The sequence below is a fragment of the Pseudophryne corroboree genome, chromosome 4, assembly GCF_028390025.1.
Source record: "Pseudophryne corroboree isolate aPseCor3 chromosome 4, aPseCor3.hap2, whole genome shotgun sequence".
In the NCBI taxonomy this organism is placed as follows: Eukaryota; Metazoa; Chordata; class Amphibia; order Anura; family Myobatrachidae; genus Pseudophryne; species Pseudophryne corroboree.
Genome location: NC_086447.1, coordinates 877135043 through 877160454, shown reverse-complemented (window position 1 = coordinate 877160454; position 25412 = coordinate 877135043). Strand labels below are relative to the sequence as shown.

At 48.3% G+C, this 25412-nt stretch overlaps 1 long non-coding RNA gene across 1 annotated transcript in view; it reads right to left on the bottom strand.

Moving 5' to 3' along the window:
• The window catches only part of LOC134911853 (uncharacterized), a 72742-nt gene extending 49129 nt beyond the window's left edge, over window positions 1–23613 (bottom strand). Inside the window, exon 1 of the long non-coding RNA XR_010176900.1 lies at window positions 23318–23613. This is a non-coding gene — a long non-coding RNA (uncharacterized LOC134911853). The remainder of the gene's footprint in view (window positions 1–23317) is intronic.
• Between the last annotated feature and the right edge of the window lie 1799 nt (window positions 23614–25412).

The window sequence follows — 25412 nt, the reverse complement described above, 5'->3', positions numbered from 1 at the left end:
AATCACCTCGGAGTTTCTCTCTCTGCTTTTTGCGGAAGGATCCTATTTGAACACAAACCCCCCTGATGACACATTTGTGAGCTTCCCAGACTGAGACTTTGGAAATATCATCTAAGTCGTTGGTACAAATGTAAGAGTCTAAAGCGTTGTCGATTCGGGACTTACAGTCTGCGTCCTGCAGGAAAGTGTCGTTAAAATGCCAGGACCATTGGCGATGTGTGTTGGGGGGTAAGCGTAGGGTGAGATTAACTGGGGCATGGTCTGACCATACAATCTGTCCTATAGAGGCATCAGACAGAAGGTGTAAATGTCGATGACTCAAAAATAAATAATCAATTCTGGAATAAGTCTGGTGTGGGTGTGAGAAATAGGAGTAGTCTATATCAGTAGGGTGTGTCAATCTCCATGTATCGATCAGCTGGTGGTCGAGCAGGGCACGTCTCACTCCCCTATGCTCCCTCTCTGGCCTACAGGAAATCTTTTTAGAACTGTCCTGGCGGGGATCCAGGGTCCAATTCAGATCACCTCCCATCACAACCACCCCCTCCAAAAGAGGTTCCGCGTCTTCTAGAACTGAGGATATAAAGGAAGGTTGTTTAGCGTTAGGAGCATATATATTCAAGAAAGAGAAACGTTGACCATGTATATCGCATTTCACCAGCAACCCCCTACCCTCAGCTATTCTGTGGGAGGCAACATTGAGGACAGGCAGATGGCGAGCTAATAATATGGCTACGCCTAGTGTCTTACCAGCAGAGTTATTAGACAGGAACACATGCGGATAATAGTGACATTTTAGGGACGGTACGTGTCCTATCTTGAAGTGTGTTTCCTGAATAAATGCAACGTCAATTTTCTCATCTCTAAGCCATTTGAGAAGTTTAGATCTTTTTTCAGGAACATTCAGCCCTTTGACGTTAAGAGTAGTTACATGTAGATCATTCACCCCCATCATCAAACGAATTTAATTGCTTCATATTAGTCTTCTCTACGGCAGACCCTGGGAGAGGTGAGGAAGGAACAGCAAGGGGGGGGGGGGGGGTAAGAAAAGAGGGAGAGCAAGGAAAGGGAAAGAAAAAGATGCGGCGTGGGAAACCCCGCCAAAAAGTACTTTGACAATAAACAAAAATGATACTAATACAAAAAGGACTGCTGCAAAAAGGACAGGAGCGGAATCCTGCCGACTCCCGATCCAAAGGAACAAGGGATGCAGCATAGTGGGGTTTTACGGGGGGGCTCAGGACAGCGACCACCACCAAGATAGAAACTAGATGAATATTTGGCATAACCGAGGTGTGCACTAGGCACATGTGAAAAAAAAAAAAGGTATAGAAATATATAAGTATATATGCTTGTATAAGAGCGTACAGACAATCCTTAAATTATCAAACCAGGATTCATGACACCATAGCATCTGCACACTATTATCTAATTACAAAAAACAAAAAGCAAAACAAAAGGAACAAAAAACAAAGACCGATCTCACTTGTGAGCAACATATAGCACTATTAAGAGAGAAAAAGACTCAATGTATAACATAGGTGACAAATAAATTTACGTCCATTCGGGACGATACTTCTCATTCAGGGAGGCTTCGAAAGTCGTGGACCAGGAGTGGCACCCCGCGTCCGTGGGGAGCGAACTTGCTGCCACGCGTCATCTGGAGGGAGTACAATAGGCAAGTCCGGCAGGTGGTGAAAAGCGTCCCAGTCTGGCACCGGAACCGGGGGGATTCCCAGGATCGTGAAAAAGGCCTGTAAATCTGAAGGTCTAGTGAGACTTGCGATTTTACCGCCATGGGAGACCTGGAGGGAGAAAGGGAAGCCCCATCGATATTTCAGCTCGAGTTTCCTGAGAGAATCTGTAAGAGGTTTCAAGGCACGACGTTGTTGTAAGGTCGACCAGGCAAGGTCAGGAAATATCTGAATCTTGTCGCCTTGAAAGTCAATGCTGTCCAGTTGACGAGCCGACCTCATTATTTCCTCTTTTTGGCCGTAATAATGGAGCCTACAAATAACGTCTCGTGGTCTGTCGGAGGGTAGGCCCCGAGGACGGAGGGCTCTGTGAGCTCTATCGAATGTAATGTCCATGTTCGGATCCAGGTCAATAAGTTCTCCAAATATCTTAGATAAGGCGGCTTCCAGGTCTGTTTGTTGGACACTCTCAGGCAGGCCCCTGACTCTAATATTATTTCGCCGGCCGCGGTTATCCATGTCCTCAATGCGCGATTTTAAGAAGGAGATATCATCCCGTTGGTGAGATAGCACTTCCCGAAATTTAGTCAAAGAGTCCACAGTAGACGATTCATGGCGTTCCAGGACATCAACTCGAGTCGCGATTTGAGACATATCTTGTCGGAGCGCTGTCACTTCCTGAGTGATGGTGGATAGTAGACGAGTCTCCAAGGCTGAGAAGTCTTGTTTCGTAGGAAGTGTCCTTACATGAGACAATATTTCACTTATCTCTGCAGACAGAGAGAGGGCCTGTGGGGGCTCCGGAGTCCCAGGGGAGGCCATGTCGTCCACCGGGTTGTGTAAACTCGGGGAGGTCGGGACGTTAGAAGGAACAGCGGGGGTTGAGGTTGGAGAAGTTAGGAACTGACGTAGATCTGATGAGCGTCGATTCGCGGGAGGTGGGATCGCGTCCGGCTTGGTCTTGGCCTTTTTTTTTTCTTTATCCCCTTCACCATGAGATCGGTCTTTAAATAAAGCGGTTTAGAATTACACTTTCACATATCCTCGGCACTGTGAAGCTTGAGGGCCGTCCCGTGCAAAAGCCCCCACGTGGTCTTAGGGTAGCATCAGGCAGGCATGCATAAGGCTAGGGGCCCATTTGTCCACTTGCAGTGGTGGTACACCTGATATAGCCCGATGGGGGTGTAGTTGCGGGACCTCAGGCCACTGAACAGGGAGTCCGCCAACGCAGATACTGAATTGATAGATGGATGGATGGATGGATGGATAAATGGGTGAATGGGTGAGGGGAGCACTGTGACTAGCTTTATAGTGCACCAAGGCCTATATGTCCCAGCCTTGTGGGTCTCCCCCCCTTCCCTTACACTCAGGTGCCTCAGAGTATTCGTCCAGGGACCGCAGTCCCGTTCAGCAGCTTAACTGCAGAGAGAGCTCAGTACCTGTTAGTTATTGTAAGATGGCCGCCGAGCGTCTTCCAGCGCCGTCCCGCTCGTCGGGTTGCCGGGTCCCCGCCGGGCGGATATACATCAGTAGGAGCCGGGGACAGGGAGACACATTTAGCCGCGGCTGGCGGCCGGCGGCAGCAGAAAGAACGGAGCTCCGTTCAATGTCCACGGCCCGAGCAGCGGGTCCCGGAGCCGTCCCCGGCCTAGTGCCCAACTCGAGGCCCCGGCTTCTCCCAGCCTCGTAGGCCGCAATCCGCGGGAGCAGTTAAAACTGCTCCCCGATTCCGCGGCACTTCAGGGGTCCCAGCCGGGGGGCACAAGGAGGGCAGCAAAAGAAGTAGGGCGGCTTAGGAGGTGCGGAGGTAAGGAGATTGAGCAGTTTGGGCTATGGGTCTCGGGAGCTCTTATCAGACACGTCTGCCTCCTTCAGCACCCAGACCACGCCCCGTATTATTTAATTTTTATACCAGATTGCTAAACATTTTATTTATTTTAATAAAGTTAGTTTTTTTTTTTAGATGCTTTTGTTATTGTTATGTTAAGTGAGATGGTTTACCAAAAGAAGTCTCGCAATAATACAAGGGCCACCATGATAGGTTTCTGCAGGTCATGTGGTCAGCATCTCGACAGGGTACCGACGGCCACAATACCGACAGCAGCATGCTGGCTGTCAGAAGCTCAGAAAAGCCTTTAAAAATAAAAAGGTGCCATTTGCCTCCAGCGGGAATGCAGGGTGTGGTATGGAAGTTAGATAGTAACTAGGTCGACAGTGTCTAGGTCAACCACTATTGGTCGACAGTAACTAGGTCGACAGGGTGTCTAGGTCGACAGGTCAAAGGGTGGACATGAGTTTTTAATGTTTTTTTTGTGTCATTTTCTTCCTAGAGTGACCGGGAACCCCAATTAGTGCGCCGTGTCCCCTCGCGCTTCAGGCAAAGTGCCTCACTGTGCTCGGCACAGATTACCGTTCCCAATTGTAGTCCACGTGGATCGTTAAGTATGAAAAGGTTAAAAAAATGAAAAAAAAATAGTGAAAAACGCATGTCGACCTTTTGACTTGTCGACCTAGAACATGTCGACCTAGATACCTTGTCGACCTAGAAACCCTGTCGACATAGTTACTGACGACCAATAGTGGTCGACCTTGAAAGTGTCGACCTAGTTACTGTCGACCTAGACACCGGATCCCGCGAATGCAAGGGGCAGCAGAGTTCGGTGCTACACATACCCCACCCCAGGCTCTGCCTTCCTGTAAATGTTGCTTAATATATTACTTTATAAATAGTTTCCTCTGGTGCTGTCCACCATGCAACTGTATCATCAGGCCGAATGGTTTATTTCTGTTCCCCCATGGTATAAGTTGCTACTGCCATGCTCGCAGCATTGGGTGCTATTACATTCATGTGTCGGCTTTCCGTCCAGTTCTAGAACAATAAGCAAACTCCTCCTGATTATATAAAAACATGGCTACGCAGCACAGAAGGAAGACAGAAAGAAAAAACAAAAGACTACATTTAGGGCCTAATTCAGACCTGATCGCTAGGCAGCGATTTTTGCACTTCTGCGATCAGATAGTCGCCGCCCACAGGGGGAGTGTATTTTTGATGTGTAAGTGTGCGATCGCATGTGTGTAGCAGAGCTGTACAAACTGCTTTTGTGCAGCAGAGCTGAGTAGCCCAGGACTTACTCAGCCGCTGCGAACACTTCAGCCTGTCCGGAACCGGAATTGACACCAGGAACCCTCCCTGTAAACGCTTGGACACGCCTGCGTTTTTCCAAACACTCCCTGAAAACGGTCAGTTGCCTCCCACAAACGCCTTCTTCCTGTCAATCTCCTTGCAAACACCCGTGCAAATGGATCCTTCGCACAAATCCATCGCTGAGCGGCGATCCGCTTTGTACCTGTGCGACGCGCCTGTGCATTGCGGTGCATACGCATGCACAGTTTACACCTGATCGCCCGCTGTAAGATAACGCAGCCTAGCGATCAGGTCTGAATAAGGCCCTTAGTACAATGGAAGGGAGAGAATGCACAAAAATCTGAAGGTGGAAAATAACCCTCTTACATAACCTTCCATCGGTCTCCGCTGTAACTCTTCCTCAGGAATAGATCCGGTCTTCTTCATTTCAAAACAAATTTCAAAAGTGGTTTTAAGGGACATATTTTAAACAAACAGGAAAGCGCACAATGCAGCTATGAATAGCGCTCAGCCTGTGCCAGGGAAACAGCAAGTAGCAAAACAGAACAGATTCCCCGCGTGTGTTGTGTCGGCTGCAGCGTCCACCAAGGGGACTATTAAATTCCCAGTGATACATGTTCAGCAATTCACTTTGACAACTTTCCTCGCTATTGTGGGCAAAACACTCCAAGCTGAGCGTTTAAGCAAAATGGGCGTAGATGACAAGTAAAAATAAAAAGTGCACACAAAAATTAGTGTATTTGCGCCCATGTCTAAAACGTGTGAACCTCAGATCAGCAGCTTATGGGGGTGATTCCGAGTTGTTCGTTCACTAGCTGCTTTTAGCAGCATTGCACACGCTAAGCCGCCGCCCTCTGGGAGTGTATCTTAGCTTAGCAGAAGTGGGAACGAAAGATTAGCAGAATTGCGAATAGAAATTTCTTGGCAGTTTCTGAGTAGCTCGGGACTTGCTCTGCCATTGCGACCAGCTCAGTCCTTTTCGTTCCTGGTTTGACGTCACAAACACACCCAGCGTTTGCCCAACCACTCCCCCGTTTCTCCAGCCACTCCTGCGTTTTGCAACTAGAACGCCTGCGTTTTTCCGCACACTCCCATAAAACGGCCAGTTTCCGCCCTGAAACACCCACTTCCTGTCAATCACACTACGATCAGCACAGCAATGAAAAAGCTTCGTAATGCCGTGAGTAAAATACCTAACTTTTGTGTAAAATAACTAAGCGCATGCGCTCTGCGAACCTTGCGCATGCGCAGTAAGCGACTAATCGCAGTATAGCGAAAATCAGCAACGAGCGAACAACTCGGAATAACCCCCTTTGTTTCTAGTTTACCACAAGTCATCATCAATGCGCAATAACACGTGTTTATGCGCCTACTTGATGGTCTGCAAGAGACGCCTCTGCGTAAAGACACCCTTACTGACAGATGCCTAGGTAAGAGCGCACCTTTCCACGCCCGTTCTGCCTCTCTCATCCTTCTCTCCTAATGTGCGTGCAATCGCTTTCTGAGCATATGCCGGGAGAAATGACGCAGCAAGCTATGTTGCGCTAACAGGTGATTCAGAGGCGGATGCAGTGGAAGTGACGCACACAAGCGACCAATGTTTTCATGTGTCCAAGTTGTACTGCGTCTTTATCCCGGACGCAGAGAAAGTGCTTTACAGTGGGCGTTCCTGGGAAGTAACAGGGTGCGGGATCCCAGAGGTGGGGGTGTCACTGACGCAGCTATCGCCACTTCTGCGTTCGGCTCGGTATATTATATTTGTGTAGAAAGTGTGTGGCGAGCACTAAAAGTCCCATTCAATGCGCTGTATGACCCTGAACATGTTACATTTGTTAGTGTGCAATGGATTGCTACCACCTGAGCCCGCACTGCACACTTTGGGCATCGAGAACGTTCAGGAACAAATGTGCTGTAATCTGTCATTAATGTATGTTTCAGAACTATCCTAATTCTGCATAAACAATGGGGTCTACCTGTCGTAGTGCAAACCAGCCCCAGGCTGGTCATTGGCCGCTACCTGCGCAATAGGCCACGCCCCCCCACAGACCCCAGGCCAAGCACCACTCTCTACAGCTCTGCTTCTACTACATACTCTACTTCTATCATACCCTACTGCTACCATACACTATTATTCTACCATACCCCCTACTCCTACCACTGCTGCTAATTCTACTACACCTCCTCTTTCTACCACACTTTTACTTCTTTCCAGGGCCGGTTCTAGACCTTTTGGCGCCCAGGGCGAAAGTTCCTTTGGCGCTCCCCACCCCGAGAGGTAAAATAGGGTTAGTGCAAAATAGGGGCGAGGCTTCATGGGGAAGGGGCGTGGTCACAGTTAGGCCCCCTGTAGCTGTGCCCTCAGTAGTTGTGCCTCCAGTAGTTTTGCCTCCAGTAGTTTTGCCCCCAGTACTGTGCCTCCAATAGTTTTGCCCTCAGTACTATGCCCTCAGTAGTTGTGCCCTCAGTAGTTGTGCCCCCAGTAATGTGCCCCCTGTAGCTGTGCCCTCAGTAGTTGTGCCCCCAGTAGCGCCGCTTTCCAAAAAATAAATAAATAAATAAAATACTCACCATCCTTGCTCCTGCTTCCTGACTGCTGCTGTCCTCCATCTCCGGCCACCGCTCCTCGGATCTATGGGAGAGATGTCATTACACCTCTCCCATAGCACTGCGCAGACACTAGAGATCAGTTATGACTTCTAGCATCTATGGCCGCTCCCACAATGCTGCGCGATGACGTCAGGCGCACCGCGCGGCACCCTCAGGACAGCGGCACCCCAGGCAAAAATCCTGCCTGGGGCGGCGTTACTGCTTCTCTCATACCCTATTCTTCTATCATACCCCCCTTCTACCATACCCCCTACTTCTACCACACCTGCTAATTCTACTACACCTCCTCTTTCTACGGGATCGGTATGAGATCCCGCTGCCCGGGATGCCAAACGTCAGGAACCTGACATCGGCATCCCGAGCAGCAGAATGCCAGCAGGGGGGCGAGCGCAACAAAGTCCCTTGCAGGCTCGGTGGCAAGCTACGCTCGCCACAGGTTCTATTCTCCCTCTATGGATGTCGTGAAGGGGGAAGCACCTACCACGCCGATATACCGGCAGCGGTATGGTGGCCCTGTTGGCCGGGATCCCTATACTTCTCTCATACCCTATTTTTCTACCATACCCCCCTAACTAGTGATGTGCACCGGAAATTTTTCGGGTTTTGTGTTTTGGTTTTGGATTCGGTTCCGCGGCCATGTTTTGGATTCGGACGCGTTTTGGCAAAACCTCTCTGAAAATTTTTTGTCGGATTCGGGTGTTTTTTTTTACAAAAAAACCCTCAAAAACAGCTTAAATCATAGAATTTGGGGGTCATTTTGATCCCATAGTATTATTAACCTCAATAACCATAATTTACACTAATTTCCAGTCTATTCTGAACACCTCACAATATTATTTTTAGTCCTAAAATTTGCACCAAGGTCGCTGGATGACTAAGCTAATCGATCCAAGTGGCCGACACAAACACCTGGCCCATCTAGGAGTGGCACTGCAGTGTCAGACAGGATGGCAGATTAAAAAAATTGTCCCCAAACAGCACATGATGCAAAGAAAAAAAGAGGCACAATGAGGTAGCTGTGTGACTAAGCTAAGCGACCCAAGTGGCCGACACAAACACCTGGCCCATCTAGGAGTGGCACTGCAGTGTCAGACAGGATGGCACTTCAAAAAATAGTCCCCAAACAGCACATGATGCAAAGAAAAAAAGAGGCGCAATGAGGTAGCTGTGTGACTAAGCTAAGCGACCCAAGTGGCCGACACAAACACCTGGCCCATCTAGGAGTGGCACTGCAGTGTCAGACAGGATGGCACTTCAAAAAAATAGTCCCCAAACAGCACATGATGCAAAGAAAAAAAGAGGCGCAATGAGGTAGCTGTGTGACTAAGCTAAGCGACCCAAGTGGCCGACACAAACACCTGGCCCATCTAGGAGTGGCACTGCAGTGTCAGACAGGATGGCACTTCAAAAAAATAGTCCCCAAACAGCACATGATGCAAAGAAAAAAAGAGGCGCAATGAGGTAGCTGTGTGACTAAGCAAAGCGACTAAAGTGGCCGACACAAACACCTGGCCCATCTAGGAGTGGCACTGCAGTGTCAGACAGGATGGCAGATTAAAAAAATTGTCCCCAAACAGCGCATGATGCAAAGAAAAAAAGAGGCGCAATGAGGTAGCTGTGTGACTAAGCTAAGCGACCCAAGTGGCCGACACAAACACCTGGCCCATCTAGGAGTGGCACTGCAGTGTCAGACAGGATGGCACTTCAAAAAAATAGTCCCCAAACAGCACATGATGCAAAGAAAAAAAGAGGCGCAATGAGGTAGCTGTGTGACTAAGCTAAGCGACCCAAGTGGCCGACACAAACACCTGGCCCATCAAGGAGTGGCAGTGCAGTGTCAGACAGGATAGCAGATTAAAAAAATTGTCCCCAAACAGCACATGATGCAAAGAAAAAAAGAGGCGCAATGAGGTAGCTGTGTGACTAAGCTAAGCGACCCAAGTGGCCGACACAAACACCTGGCCCATCTAGGAGTGGCACTGCAGTGTCAGACAGGATGGCACTTCAAAAAAATAGTCCCAAAACAGCACATGATGCAAAGAAAAAAAGAGGCGCAATGAGGTAGCTGTGACTAAGCTAAGCGACCCAAGTGGCCGACACAAACACCTGGCCCATCTAGGAGTGGCACTGCAGTGTCAAACAGGATGGCACTTCAAAAAATAGTACCCAAACAGCACAAGATGCAAATAAAAATGAAAGAAAAAAGAGGTGCAAGATGGAATTGTCCTTGGGCCCTCCCACCCACCCATATGTTGGATAAACAGGACATGCACACTTTAACAAACCCATCATTTCAGCGACAGGGTCTGCCACACAACTGTGACTGAAATGACTGGTTGGTTTGGGCCCCCACCAAAAAAGAAGCAATCAATCTCTCCTTGCACAAACTGGCTCTACAGAGGCAAGATGTCCACCTCCTCCTCATCGTCCGATTCCTCACCCCTTTCACTGTGTACATCCCCCTCCTCACAGATTATTAATTCGTCCCCACTGGAATCCACCATCTCAGGTCCCTGTGTACTTTGTGGAGGCAATTGCTGCTGGTGAATGTCTCCACGGAGGAATTGATTATAATTCATTTTGATGAACATCATCTTCTCCACATTTTCTGGAAGTAACCTCGTACGCCGATTGCTGACAAGGTGAGCGGCTGCACTAAACACTCTTTCGGAGTACACACTGGAGGGAGGGCAACTTAGGTAGAATAAAGCCAGTTTGTGCAAGGGCCTCCAAATTGCCTCTTTTTCCTGCCAGTATACGTACGGACTGTCTGACGTGCCTACTTGGATGCAGTCACTCATATAATCCTCCACCATTCTTTCAATAGTGAGAGAATCATATGCAGTTACAGTAGACGACATGTCAGTAATTGTTGGCAGGTCCTTCAGTCCGGACCAGATGTCAGCACTCGCTCCAGACTGCCCTGCATCACCGCCAGCGGGTGAGCTCGGAATTCTTAGCCTTTTCCTCGCAGCCCCAGTTGCGGGAGAATGTGAAGGAGGAGCTGTTGACGGGTCACGTTCCGCTTGACTTGACAATTTTCACACCAGCAGGTCTTTGAACCTCTGCAGACTTGTGTCTGCCGGAAAGAGAGATACAACGTAGGTTTTAAATCTAGGATCGAGCACAGTGGCCAAAATGTAGTGCTCTGATTTCAACAGATTGACCACCCGTGAATCCTGGTTAAGCGAATTAAGGGCTCCATCCACAAGTCCCACATGCCTAGCGGAATCGCTCTGTTTTAGCTCCTCCTTCAATCTCTCCAGCTTCTTCTGCAAAAGCCTGATGAGGGGAATGACAGGCTGGCAGTGTCTGAACTGACTTCACGTGTGGCAAGTTCAAAGGGTTGCAGAACCTTGCACAACGTTGAAATCATTCTCCACTGCGCTTGAGTCAGGTGCATTCCCCCTCCTTTGCCTATATCATAGGTAGCTGTATAGGCTTGAATGGCATTTTGCTGCTCCTCCATCCTCTGAAGCATATAGAGGGTTGAATTCCACCTCGTTACCACCTCTTGCTTCAGATGATGGCAGGGCAGGTTCAGGAGTGTTTGCTGGTGCTCCAGTCTTCGGCACATGGTGGCTGAATGCCGAAAGTGGCCCGCAATTCTTTGGGCCACCGACAGCATCTCTTGCACGCCCCTGTCGTTTTTTAAATAATTCTGCACCACCAAATTCAATGTATGTGCAAAACATGGGACATGCTGGAATTTGCCCAGATGTAATGCACGCACAATATTGGTGGTGGTGTCCGATGTCACAAATCCCCAGGAGAGTCCAATTGGGGTAAGCCATTCAGCGATGATCTTCCTCAGTTTCCGTAAGAGGTTGTCAGCTGTGTGCCTCTTATGGAAAGCGGTGATACAAAGGGTAGCCTGCCTAGGAACGAGTTGGCGTTTGCGAGATGCTGCTACTGGTGCCGCCGCTGCTGTTCCTGCTGCGGGAGGCAATACATCTACCCAGTGGGCTGTCACAGTCATATAGTCCTGAGTCTGCCCTGGTCCACTTGTCCACATGTCCGTGGTTAAGTGGACATTGGTTACAACTGCATTTTTTAGGACACTGGTGACTCTTTTTCTGACGTCTGTGTACATTTTCGGTATCGCCTGCCTTGAGAAATGGAACCTAGATGGTATTTGGTACCGGTGTCACAGTACCTCAATCAATTCTCTAGTTCCCTGTGAATTAACGGTGGATACCGGAAACACGTTTCTCACCACCCAGGCTGCCAAGGCCTGAGTTATCCGCTTTGCAGCAGGAGGACTGCTGTGATATTTCATCTTCCTCGCAAAGGACTGTTGGACAGTCAATTGCTTACTGGAAGTAGTACAAGTGGTCTTCCGACTTCCCCTCTGGGATCGACTCCCAGCAGCAACAACAGCAGCGCCAGCAGCAGTAGGTGTTACACTCAAGGATGCATCGGAGGAATCCCAGGCAGGAGAGGACTCGTCAGACTTGACAGTGACATGGCCTGCAGGACTATTGGCTTTCCTGTCTAAGGAGGAAATTGACACTGAGGGAGTTGGTGGTGTGGTTTGCAGGAGCTTGGTTACAAGAGGAAGGGATTTAGTTGGCAGTGGACTGCTTCCGCTGTCACCCAAAGTTTTTGAACTTGTCAATGACTTCTGATGAATGCGCTCCAGGTGACGTATAAGGGAGGATGTTCCTAGGTGGTTAACGTCCTTACCCCTACTTATTACAGCTTGACAAAGGCAACACACGGCTTGACACCAGTTGTCCGCATTTCTGTTGAAATAATTCCACACCGAAGAGGTGATTTTTTTTTGTATTTTGACCAGGCATGTCGATGGCCATATTCGTCCCACGGACAACAGGTGTCTCCCCAGGTGCCTGACTTAAACAAACCACCTCACCTTCAGAATCCTCCTTGTCAATTTCCTCCCCAGTGCCAGCAACACCCATATCCTCATCCTGGTGTACTTCAACAGTGACATCTTCAATTTGACTATCAGGAACTGGACTGCGGGTGTTCCTTCCAGCACTTGCAGGGGGCGTGCAAATGGTGGAAGGCGCCACCTCTTCCCGTCCAGTGTTGGGAAGGTCAGGCATCGCAACCGACACAATTGGACTCTCCTTGGGGATTTGTGATTTAGAAGAACGCACAGTTCTTTGCTGTGCTTTTGCCATCTTAAGTCTTTTAAATTTTCTAGCAGGAGGATGAGTGCTTCCATCCTCATGTGAGGCTGAACCACTAGCCATGAACATAGGCCAGGGCCTCAGCCGTTCCTTGCCACTCCGTGTCGTAAATGGCATATTGGCAAGTTTACGCTTCTCCTCAGACGATTTTAATTTTGATTTTTGGGTCATTTTACTGAACTTTTGTTTTTTGGATTTTACATGCTCTCTACTATGACATTGGGCATCGGCCTTGGCAGACGACGTTGATGACATTTCATCGTCTCGGCCATGACTAGTGGCTGCAGCTTCAGCATGAGGTGGAAGTGGATCTTGATCTTTCCCTATTTTACCCTCCACATTTTTGTTCTCCATTTTTTAATGTGTGGAATTATATGCCAGTAATATATTTATCAATAGCAATGGCCTACTACTATATATACTGCGCACAAAAACTGAAATGCACCACAGGTATGGATGGATAGTATACTTGACGACACAGAGGTAGGTAGAGCAGTGGCCTACTGTACCGTACTGCTATATATTATATACTGGTGGTCAGCAAACTGTGCAAAACTGAAATGCACCACAGGTATGGATGGATAGTATACTTGACGACACAGAGGTAGGTAGAGCAGTGGCCTACTGTACCGTACTGCTATATATTATATACTGGTGGTCAGCAAACTGTGCAAAACTGAAATGCACCACAGGTATGGATGGATAGTATACTTGACGACACAGAGGTAGGTAGAGCAGTGGCCTACTGTACCGTACTGCTATATATTATATACTGGTGGTCAGCAAACTGTGCAAAACTGAAATGCACCACAGGTATGGATGGATAGTATACTTGACGACACAGAGGTAGGTAGAGCAGTGGCCTACTGTACCGTACTGCTATATATTATATGCTGGTGGTCAGCAAACTGTACAAAACTGAAATGCACCACAGGTATGGATGGATAGTATACTTGACGACACAGAGGTAGGTAGAGCAGTGGCCTTCTGTACCGTACTGCTATATATTATATACTGGTGGTCAGCAAACTGTGCAAAATTGAAATGCACCACAGGTATGGATGGATAGTATACTTGACGACACAGAGGTAGGTAGAGCAGTGGCCTTCTGTACCGTACTGCTATATATTATATACTGGTGGTCAGCAAACTGTGCAAAACTGAAATGCACCACAGGTATGGATGGATAGTATACTTGACGACACAGAGGTAGGTAGAGCAGTGGCCTACTGTACCGTACTGCTATATATTATATACTGGTGGTCAGCAAACTGTGCAAAACTGAAATGCACCACAGGTATGGATGGGATAGTATACTTGACGACACAGAGGTAGAGCAGTGGACTACTGTACCGTACTGCTATATATATAGTTATACTGGTGGTCAGCAAAATTCTGCACTGTCCTCCTACTATATACTAAAATGCAGCACAGATATGGAGCGTTTTTCAGACAGAGAACGTATAATACTGGTGGTTACTGGTCAGCAAAACTCTGCACTGTCCTCCTACTATATAATACTGCTGGTCCCCAGTCCCCACAATATAGCAATTAGCACACTGAGCACAGATATTTGCAGCACACTGAGCACAGATATGGAGCGTTTTTCAGGCAGAGAACGTAGATATTTGCACTTGCAGCACACTGAGCACAGATATTTGCAGCACACTGAGCACAGATATTTGCAGCACACTGAGCACAGATATTTGCAGCCCACTGAACATAGAAACTGAGAGGACGCCAGCCACGTCCTCTCACTATCATCTCCAATGCACGAGTGAAAAATGGTGGCGACGCGCGGCTCCTTATATAGAATACGAATCTCGCGAGAATCCGACCGCGGGATGATGACGTTCGGGCGCGCTCGGGTTAACCGAGCAAGGCGGGAGGACCCGAGTTGCTCGGACCCGTGCAAAAAAAGGTGAAGTTCGGGCGGGTTCGGATCCCGAGGATCCGAACCCGCTCATCACTACTTCTAACACACCCTCTACTTCTACCATGCACAGCGGTGGATTAGCGCCCCACCCAGCAGGTGAACCTATCAGGTGAATGTATCACCCAGCACCTGCAGGGACGAGGGCTGCGAAAGTAGCCCCTGTCCCTGCGATGTGCTCTGCGGGCCAGCAGGGGTCCTAAGTATGCGCAGCTGAGGGGATGCGGGGAACCCAGCCAGATCTACTTTCCGTGATACGTAGCCCATAGAGATGAAAACCCGCCCCGTGCAAGTGTGCAAATGCATGCATATGCCGTGCGAAAACTTCACCAGACAACGGACAGCTGCAAATCTGTTCGCAACTCACTCACCATCGAATGATTTTTCCAGTCTACAGAATCAGGCTGTTCGGGGCCGGAGCTGACATCAACACCCTCCCAGAAAACGTTTGGGAACACCTGCATTTTCCTGACACTCCCAGAAAACGGCCAGTTACCACCCACTAACGTCTCCATCCGGTCAATCAGCCTGTGTTCGCCTAGCAATAGAAATTTTTGCAACATTCTGTTGCTGTTTGGCGTCGCACCTGCACATTGAGGTGCATATACATGCGCAGTCGTTTGACAATCGTCCGCTTTGCGATTTCGCACAACAGTGATCAGGTCTGAATTAGGCCCATCGATACATCGGGCAGCATCACATACCCCGTAGAAACCGATGGGGGATGCGGCTGCGGGCAGAAATGGAGGCATCTCCAATACCTGCTGCGCTCCCTCCTTCTTACATTCCAGGGATACTTAATATTTGTGGCCAATGCCCGAAAACGGGTGTTTTCTGGGATAAAGTTGCACAGATTATTTGATAAATGGGCCACAAAGTCTGCATTGGTCTTCTGTTTCCACCAATGTACGCAAAACAAAAATATATATAATAAATAAATATATATATATATATATATAAAACATTGTGTCGCCCAGTTATCTCTCAACTACTGTTGGTTCTATTCTATATGACAGATGTGATAAGTTGTGATTTTGCAAGACAGACAAGATAACAGCGTATTCCCAGGAGTTTCACGTCACTGTATATAATAGAAAGAGATTTGCAGCAAATGAGACAGAATCGCTCCTTTAGTAATCTCAGCGAGGTGTAAGTCGCCCAACAGATGTCCCAAGCGTTAAAATAAGAATTTACTTACCGATAATTCTATTTCTCGGAGTCCGTAGTGGATGCTGGGGTTCCTGAAAGGACCATGGGGAATAGCGGCTCCGCAGGAGACAGGGCACAAAAGTAAAGCTTTTACAGGTCAGGTGGTGTGTACTGGCTCCTCCCCCTATGACCCTCCTCCAGACTCCAGTTAGGTACTGTGCCCGGACGAGCGTACACAATAAGGGAGGATTTTGAATCCCGGGTAAGACTCATACCAGCCACACCAATCACACCGTACAACTTGTGATCTAAACCCAGTTAACAGTATGATAACAGAGGAGCCTCTGAAAGATGGCTTCCTAAACAATAACCCGAATTAGTTAACAATAACTATGTACAAGTATTGCAGATAATCCGCACTTGGGATGGGCGCCCAGCATCCACTACGGACTCCGAGAAATAGAATTATCGGTAAGTAAATTCTTATTTTCTCTATCGTCCTAAGTGGATGCTGGGGTTCCTGAAAGGACCATGGGGATTATACCAAAGCTCCCAAACGGGCGGGAGAGTGCGGATGACTCTGCAGCACCGAATGAGAGAACTCCAGGTCCTCCTTTGCCAGGGTATCAAATTTGTAAAAATTTACAAACGTGTTCTCCCCTGACCACGTAGCTGCTCGGCAGAGTAGTAATGCCGAGACCCCTCGGGCAGCCGCCCAAGATGAGCCCACCTTCCTTGCGGAATGGGCCTTAACAGATTTAGGCTGTGGCAGGCCTGCCACAGAATGTACAAGTTGAATTTTGTTACAAATCCAACGAGCAATCGACTGCTTAGAAGCAGGTGCACCCAACTTGTTGGGTGCATACAGTATAAACAGCGAGTCAGATTTTCTGACTCCAGCCGTCCTTTAAATGTATATTTTTAAGGCTCTGACAACGTCCAACAACTTGGAGTCCTTCAAGTCGTCTGTAGCCGCAGGCACTACAATAGGCTGGTTCAGGTGAAACGCTGATACCACCTTAGGGAGAAAATGCGGACGCGTCCGCAGCTCTGCCCTATGTCGAATGGAAAATTAAATAAGGGCTTTTATAAAACAAAGCCGCCAGTTCAGATACTCTCCCGGCCGAAGCCAGGGCCAGTAACATAGTCACTTTCCATGTGAGATATTTCAAATCCACCTTCTTTAGTGGTTCAAACCAATTTGATTTGAGGAAATCTAAAACTACATTTAGATCCCACGGTGCCACCTTAGGCACCACAGGAGGCTGTATATGCAGTACTCCTTTGATAAAAATCTGGACCTCAGGGACTGAGGCCAATTCTTTTTGGAAGAATATTGATAGGGCCGAAATTTGAACCTTAATAGATCCCAATTTGAGACCCATAGACAATCCTGATTGCAGGAAATGTAGGAAAACGACCCAGTTGAAATTCCTCCATCGGAGCACTCCGCTGCTCGCACCACGCAACATTTTCGCCAAATACGGCGATAATGCTTCGCGGTGACTTCCTTCCTTGCCTTTATCAAGGTAGGAATGACTTCTTCTGGAATGCCTTTTCCTTTTAGGATCTGGCATTCAAACGCCATGCCGTCAAACGCAGCCGCGGTAAGTCTTGAAAAAGACAAGTACCCTGCTGAAGCAGGTCCCTTCTCAGAAGTAGAGGCCACGGATCGTCCGTGACCATCTCTTGAAGTTCCGGGTACCAAGTCCTTCTTGGCCAATCCGGAGCCACTAGTCTTACTCCACTTTGCCGTATAATCCTCAATACCTTTGGTATGAGAGGCAGAGGAGGAAACACATATACCGACTGGTACACCCAAGGTGTTACCAGCGCGTCCACAGCTATTGCCTGCGGATCTCTTGACCTGGCGCAATACCTGTCCAGTGTTTTGTTGAGGCGAGACGCCATCATGTCCACCATTGGTTTTACCCAACGGTTTAATAGCATGTGGAAAACTTCTGGATGAAGTCTCCACTCTCCCGGGTGAAGGTCGTGTCTGCTGAGGAAGTCTGCTTCCCAGTTGTCCACGCCCGGGATGAATACTGCTGACAGTGCTATCACGTGATTCTCCGCCCAGCGAAGGATCCTGGCAGCTTCTGCCATTGCCCTCCTGCTTCTTGTGCCGCCCTGTCTGTTTACATGGGCGACTGCCGTGATGTTGTCCGACTGGATCAACACCGGTCTTCCTTGAAGCAGAGGTTCCGCCTGGCTTAGAGCATTGTAGATTGCTCTTAGTTCCAGAATGCTTATGTGAAGAGACTTTTTCAGGCTCGACCACACTCCCTGGAAATTTCTTCCCTGTGTGACTGCTCCCCAGCCTCTCTGGCTGGCACCCGTGGTCACCAGGATCCAATCCTGCATGCCGAATCTGCGGCCCTCCAATAGATGAGCCTCCTGCAACCACCACAGAAGGGATACCCTTGTCCTCGGCGACAGGGTTATCCGCAGGTGCATCTGAAGATGCGACCCTGACCATTTGTCCAACAGATCCCTTTGCATGGAATCTGCCGAAAGGGATTGCTTCGTAAGAAGCTACCATTTTTTCCCAGGACTCTTGTGCATTGATGTACAGACACCTTTCCTGGTTTTAGGAGGTTCCTGACCAGGTCAGATAACTCCTTGGCTTTTTCTTCGGGAAGAAAAACCTTTTCTGAACTGTGTCCAGAATCATCCCCAGGAACAGCAGACGAGTTGTCGGCATTAATTGGGATTTTGGAATATTCAGAATCCATCCATGCTGCTTTAGCACCTCTCGAGATAGTGCTAAACCCATCTCTAGCTGTTCTCTGGACCTTGCCCTTATTAGGAGATCGTCCAAGTATGGGATAATTAATACGCCTTTTCTTCGAAGAAGAAATATTATCTCGGCCATTACCTTTGTAAAGACCCGAGGTGCCGTGGACAAACCAAACGGCAGCGTCTGAAACTGATAGTGACAGTTTTGTACAACGAACCTGAGGTACCCCTGGTGTGAGGGGTAATTGGAACGTGGAGATACGCATCCTTGATGTCCAAGGATACCATAAAGTCCCCTTCTTCCAGGTTCGCTATCACTGCTCTGAGTGACTCCATCTTGAACTTGAACTTCTTTATGTACAGGTTCAAGGACTTCAGATTTAGAATAGGCCTTACCGAGCCATCCGGCTTCGGTACCACAAAAAGAGTGGAATAATACCCCTTCCCTTGTTGTAGAAGAGGTACCTTGACTATCACCTGCTGAGAATACAGCTTGTGAATGGCTTCCAAAACCGTCTCCCTTTCTGAGGGGGACGTTGGTAAAGCAGACTTCAGGAAACGGCGAGGTGGCTCTGTCTCTAATTTCAACCTGTACCCCTGAGATATTATCTGCAGGATCCAGGGATTTACCTGCGAGTGAGCCCACTGCGCGCTGTAATTCTTGAGACGACCGCCTACCGCCCCCGAGTCCGCTTGCGAAGCCCCAGCGTCATGCTGAGGCTTTTGTAGAAGCCGGGGAGGGCTTCTGTTCCTGGGAAGGAGCTGCCTGTTGCTGTCTCTTCCCTCGTCCTCTGCCTCGTGGCAGATATGAATAGCCCTTTGCTCTCTTATTTTTAAAGGAACGAAAAGGCTGCGGTTGAAAGGTCGGTGCCTTTTTCTGTTGGGGAGTGACTTGAGGTAGAAAGGTGGATTTCCCGGCCGTAGCCGTGGCCACCAAATCCGATAGACCGACCCCAAATAACTCCTCTACGCATCGCCTGTCCACTGTCGTGTCCATAAAGCTCTTCTGGCCGAAATGGACATAGCACTTACCCGTGATGCCAGTGTGCAGATATCTCTCTGTGCATCACGCATATAAAGAAATGCATCCTTTATTTGTTCTAACGACAGTAAAATATTGTCCCTGTCCAGGGTATCAATATTTTCGATCAGGGACTCTGACCAAACTACCCCAGCACTGCACATCCAGGCAGTCGCAATAGCTGGTCGTAGTATAACACCTGCATGTGTGTATATACCTTTTTGGATATTTTCCATCCTCCTATCTGATGGATCTTTAAGTGCGGCCGTCTCAGGAGAGGGTAACGCCACTTGTTTTGATAAGCGTGTTAGCGCTTTGTCCACCCTAGGAGGTGTTTCCCAGCGCTCCCTAACCTCTGGCGGGAAAGGGTATAAAGCCAATAACTTCTTTGAAATTAGCAGTTTTTTATCGGGGCACCCCACGCTTCATCACACACGTCATTTAATTCTTCTGATTCGGTAAAAACTACTGGTAGTTTTTTCACACCCCACATAATACCCTGTTTAGTGGTACCTGTAGTATCAGCTAAATGTAACATCTCCTTTATTGCCAAAATCATATAACGTGTGGCCCTTTTGGAAAATACGGTTGATTCGTCACCTTCACTACCGGAATCAGTGCCTGTGTCTGGGTCTGTGTCGACCGACTGAGGCAAGGGGCGTTTTACAGCCCCTGACGGTGTTTGAGGCGCCTGGACAGGCACTAAGTGAGTGTCCGGCCGCCTCATGTCGGCAAACGACTGCTTAAGCGAGTTGACGCTATCCCGTAATTCCACAAATAAAGGCATCCATTCTGGTGTCGACCCCCTAGAAGGTGACATCCTCATATTTGGCAATTGCTCCGCCTCCACACCAATAACGTCCTCATACATGTCGACACACACGTACCGACACACAGCAGACACACAGGGAATGCTCTATACGAAGACAGGACCCACTAGCCCTTTGGGGAGACAGAGGGAGAGTCTGCCAGCACACACCAAAAAGTGCTATATATGACAGGGATAGCCTTATGATTAAGTGCTCCCTTATAGCTGCTTTTATAGTAATATATTGCCATTTATTTTGCCCCCCCTCTCTGTTATACCCTGTTTCTGTAGTGCAGTGCAGGGGAGAGACCTGGGAGCCTTCCTGACCAGCGGAGCTGTGACAGAAAATGGCGCCGTGTGCTGAGGAGATAGGCCCCGCCCCTTTTCCGGCGGGCTCGTCTCCCGCTATTTAGTACATTTAGGCAGGGGTAAATATCTCCATATAGCCTCTGGGGCTATATGTGAGGTATTTTTAGCCTTTTTAAAGGTTTACATTTGCCTCCCAGGGCGCCCCCCCCCAGCGCCCTGCACCCTCAGTGACTGCCGTGTGAAGTGTGCTGAGAGGAAAATGGCGCACAGCTGCAGTGCTGTGCGCTACCTTAAGAAGACTGCAGGAGTCTTCAGCCGCCGATTCTGGACCTCTTCTTGCTTCAGCATCTGTGAGGGGGCCGGCGGCGTGGCTCCGGTGACCATCCAGGCTGTACCTGTGATCGTCCCTCTGGAGCTTCATGTCCAGTAGCCAAGAAGCCAATCCATCCTGCACGCAGGTGAGTTCACTTCTTCTCCCCTCTGTCCCTCGTTGCAGTGATCCTGTTGCCAGCAGGAATCACTGTAAAATAAAAAACCTAAGCTAAACTCTCTAAGCAGCTCTTTATGAGAGCCACCTAGAATTGCACCCTTCTCGGCCGGGCACAAAAATCTAACTGGAGTCTGGAGGAGGGTCATAGGGGGAGGAGCCAGTACACACCACCTGACCTGTAAAAGCTTTACTTTTGTGCCCTGTCTCCTGCGGAGCCGCTATTCCCCATGGTCCTTTCAGGAACCCCAGCATCCACTTAGGACGATAGAGAAAGTAACAATCAGGCCGATGTAATAGGAATGCACCATAGTAATTTGTGAAACAGTATATAGGCCTTGGGGCAGAGAGATGAATGCAATCTGACATTTGACTCCTATTATAGCTGACATGCTATATGTGGCCTATTTCAACACACTCAAAGCCTCCGGAAACCAGCCCACAGGCCATCTCACTACACATATCACGCTCTGGTTGTGTTTGAAATGTAATATTTCTTTATACAAAAAATGTCTTTAAACAAACAAGTGCTATAATTGTTCTACCACTCCTCCTATGTAAGGTGAGGCCTTCATCAGTCTCCCCTTTTCCCCTTTATGTTGGTAATTGTGCAAAGTTGACTGCATTATGATGGCTCCATTTAGTATAATGGCCCTCATTCCGAGTCGTTCGCTCGGTAATTTTCTTCGCATCGCAGCGTTTTTCTGCTTAGTACGCATGCGCAATGTTCGCACTGCGACAAGTAATTTTGCTATGAAGATAGTTTTTTTACTCACGGCTTTTTCTTCGCTCCGGCGATCGTAATGTGATTGACAGGAAATGGGTGTTACTGGGCGGAAACACGGCGTTTTATGGGCGTGTGGATAAAAACGCTACCGTTTCCGGAAAAAACGCAGGAGTGGCTGGAGAAACGGGGGAGTGTCTGGGCGAACGCTGGGTGTGTTTATGACGTCAAACCAGGAACGACAAGCAGTGAACTGATCGCAGATGCCGAGTAAGTCTGAAGCTACTCTGAAACTGCTAAGTAGTTTGTAATCGCAATATTGCGAATACATCGTTCGCAATTTTAAGAAGCTAAGATTCACTCCCAGTAGGCGGCGGCTTAGCGTGTGTAACTCTGCTAAAATCGCCTTGCGAGCGAACAACTCGGAATGAGGGCCCATGACCCTCATTCCGAGTTGTTCGCTCGCTAGCTACTTTTAGCAGAAATGCAAACACAAAGCCGCCACCCTCCGGGAGTGTATCAGCATAGCAGAATTGCTAACGAAAGATTAGCAATTGCTAACGAAAGATTAGCAATTCTGCTAATATTAGCAGAATTGCTACCGAAAGCAATTTCCTTGCAGTTCCTGAGTAACTCCAGACCTACTCCTAGATTGCGATCACCTCAGTCCGTTTAGTTCCTGGTTTGACGTCGCCCAGCGTCCGACCAGCCACTCCTCCGTTTCTCCATCCACTCCTGCGTTTTTACCTGGCACGCCTGCGTTATTTAGCACACACCCTGAAAACGGCCAGTTTCCGCCCAGAAACACCCACTTCCTATCAATCAGCAGAGCGATTGAAAAGCTTTGTTCGCCTGTGAGTAAAATAGCATAGTTTTGTGTAAATAAGCTTAGCGCGTGCATACGCATGCGAAGAACTGCCAGATTTTAGCCTATTAGCAATTCTGCTAAAATTAGCAGCGAGCAAACAGCTCGGAATGAGGGCCTTCGTTAGCAATTCTGCTAATAATAGCAGATCTTTCGTTAGTAATTCTGCTATGCTAAGATACACTCCCGGAGGGCGGCGGCTTTGTGTTTGCATTTCTGCTAAAAGTAGCTAGCGAGCGAACAACTCGGAATGAGGGCCATAATCTCCTCATTCTGCCCGCTTCACTAGGGAGCGCGTGGGATGCGAGAGATGCGGCCACTCTTCACTGGGTACTGGGGACAGCCTGAAAAATCAGGCGTGCAGTAGAGTAGGTATGTTCTTACATCCCACACAATGTAAAACAATTGTATGTTATAGATGAACCTGTTTAACTGTGGTAAAAATGACCTCCACTTAGAGGTATGAAGGCAATCCACAGTGATACATGTGCGTTCTTTGTATGTGTGCTGGGATAAAGGTCAGACCCACTGAGAGAAAGCATGTGCAGCTTATCGGAGAGATAGGCAGCAGGGGGGAGGTGATAGGGGACAATTCCAGGAAATAATAAGGAAGTAATTGAATACCCCTGGGAAGTGCTTCAATAGGAACCTCTGTGCAGCCTTTGCGTGTGAAACATTACCTTGTGTGCCTAGTGGGATTATCCTCGGACCACAGTAAAACATTTCTGTTCACACTGGAAAACCAGGAATTTTAGGCAGGAGAGGAGATTTTGACTTGTGACGTCAATCCAGGAGGAAGCTCACTGCCGTCCTGTCCTGGAGAAACCCTGAACGCGTTCTGAAGACGGCTGAAGGAAAACATCCTGGACAGGAATAGGCACAGATATCCCTTATAGTGTCTCCCCCACACAGGTCACTAGGATTTCCTGAGTGCCAGGCATATGTAATCCTGGCAAGGTTTCCCTCTTGCCCCTGTCAGTCATTGTACAAATGGATACGGAAGGGATTTGTCTTTCCAGGTCAAGTACTGACAGATACCCTATCTGTGCACGGAAAGATTGACTCATCGTCAGTGATAGGCTTCATAGTATCACATAATCAAAGTGAGGAAATAGCCAAATCCGAGTAAGTACATAGCATAAGGGCTGGAGAATGATGTGCTAAATAGGAGGATGGGAAGGGATTTAGTCAATATGCCAGCGGTCTGGATCCCGAGATTCAGGATACTGACGCCGGGATCCGAGAATGCCGGCAGTGGCGCCAGGGCTATTCCCACTCATGGGTGTCCGCGACACCCATAGAGTGGAAATAGAACCTGTAGCAAGTACAGCGAGCCCGCAAGGGGCTTTCTAGCGCTCGCCCTGCTGCAGGCATTCTGGCGGACGGGATCCCGGTGTTGGTATTCTGATCCTCGAGATCCCGGCCGCTGGGATTCCATCCCCAACCCGATGGGAAAACTGCATTTCAGAGACACATTTTGCCAATGTGTTTTGCTATGTGTGTTACAATTCTTATTTGTACTTCTTACTTATTGTGTTGTGAGTGGTATAATGCTTTAATTACATGGTCTTGTCCTCATTTCATAATCGACTCCCGGGTGGTTTACTGTTGTGAATATTCTAAAGCTCTGATTGGCTACTGGTTATTATATCCTGTAAATGTTCCAATGCTCAGGTTGGCCTAGCCCTATAAATGTTCCAGTGCTGTGATTGGCTACAGGTTGGCCTAGCCCTATAAATGTTCCAATGCCCTGACTGGCTACAGGGTGGCCTAGCCCTATAAATGTTCCAGTGCTCTGATTGGCTACAAGTTGGCCAGCCCTATAAATATTCCATTGCTCTGATTGGTTACAGGTAGATCGTGCCAAGGCTCGAATTGGCTACAGAGTAATTAATTTCACCCTTTAAGAGGTGCGGCACACTGCATCTCCCAACGTAAGTGTCTGGTGCGATTTATTTATTTATTTATTAACAGTTTCTTATATAGCGCAGCAAATTCCGTTGCGCTTTACAACTGGACACAATTAGAAGACAAAACTGGGTAAAAACAAACAGTCATAGAGGGAAGAGGGCCCTGCTCGCAAGCTTACAATCTATTGTAGACAAATGAATACTGTAGCTCCGGCGTGCATTCATTTCCGGCGCTATTCAACATTGCGCTTAACTGAATTGTCCCCAATGTGCCCAGTGTACATGAAGCATAAAAATCTCCTTTGCAATTTTGGAAGTGACCCTTTTAAGTTTTGTGGAAAGCAAAGTATATACAGGAAGAACAGTCCAGGGTAATAGAGAGGGCCTGATTACATGCTATGTTGATGTTGGGCAATGTTGGGCGTAGTTCGTCTACTGAGCGTGAAGTAGCATAGCACGTGTGCCCCGGTTTTGTTCGTACAGAGTCGCAGTTACAATTTCAGACACACGGAGAGTGTATTAGTTGTGTATTGGGATTCCTGGGCTGTGGTTGTACAGATGCTAGGAGATGGTCCATCTTACTCGCATGTTATGGGAGTGTCGCTGAAGTGGTTGAGTACACGGACGCATAATGCTTACATAGGAGGCCACACTCAGATGGAAACTCTGCAACTGCCATAGAGCTGATGCAAGTTTTCATGGTGCAACTGATGGTGGTGTCTAAAGACACTCAAAGTAGTCTTCTCAGCACTTGCACACTAGTATACATGGCTGTACACCGGGGAAGGGCTTGTGCTCGTATTAACATGAAGTCGTAGAGGCAACACCAGCAAAATATAGACATATGGACACAGCAGTGTCCAAC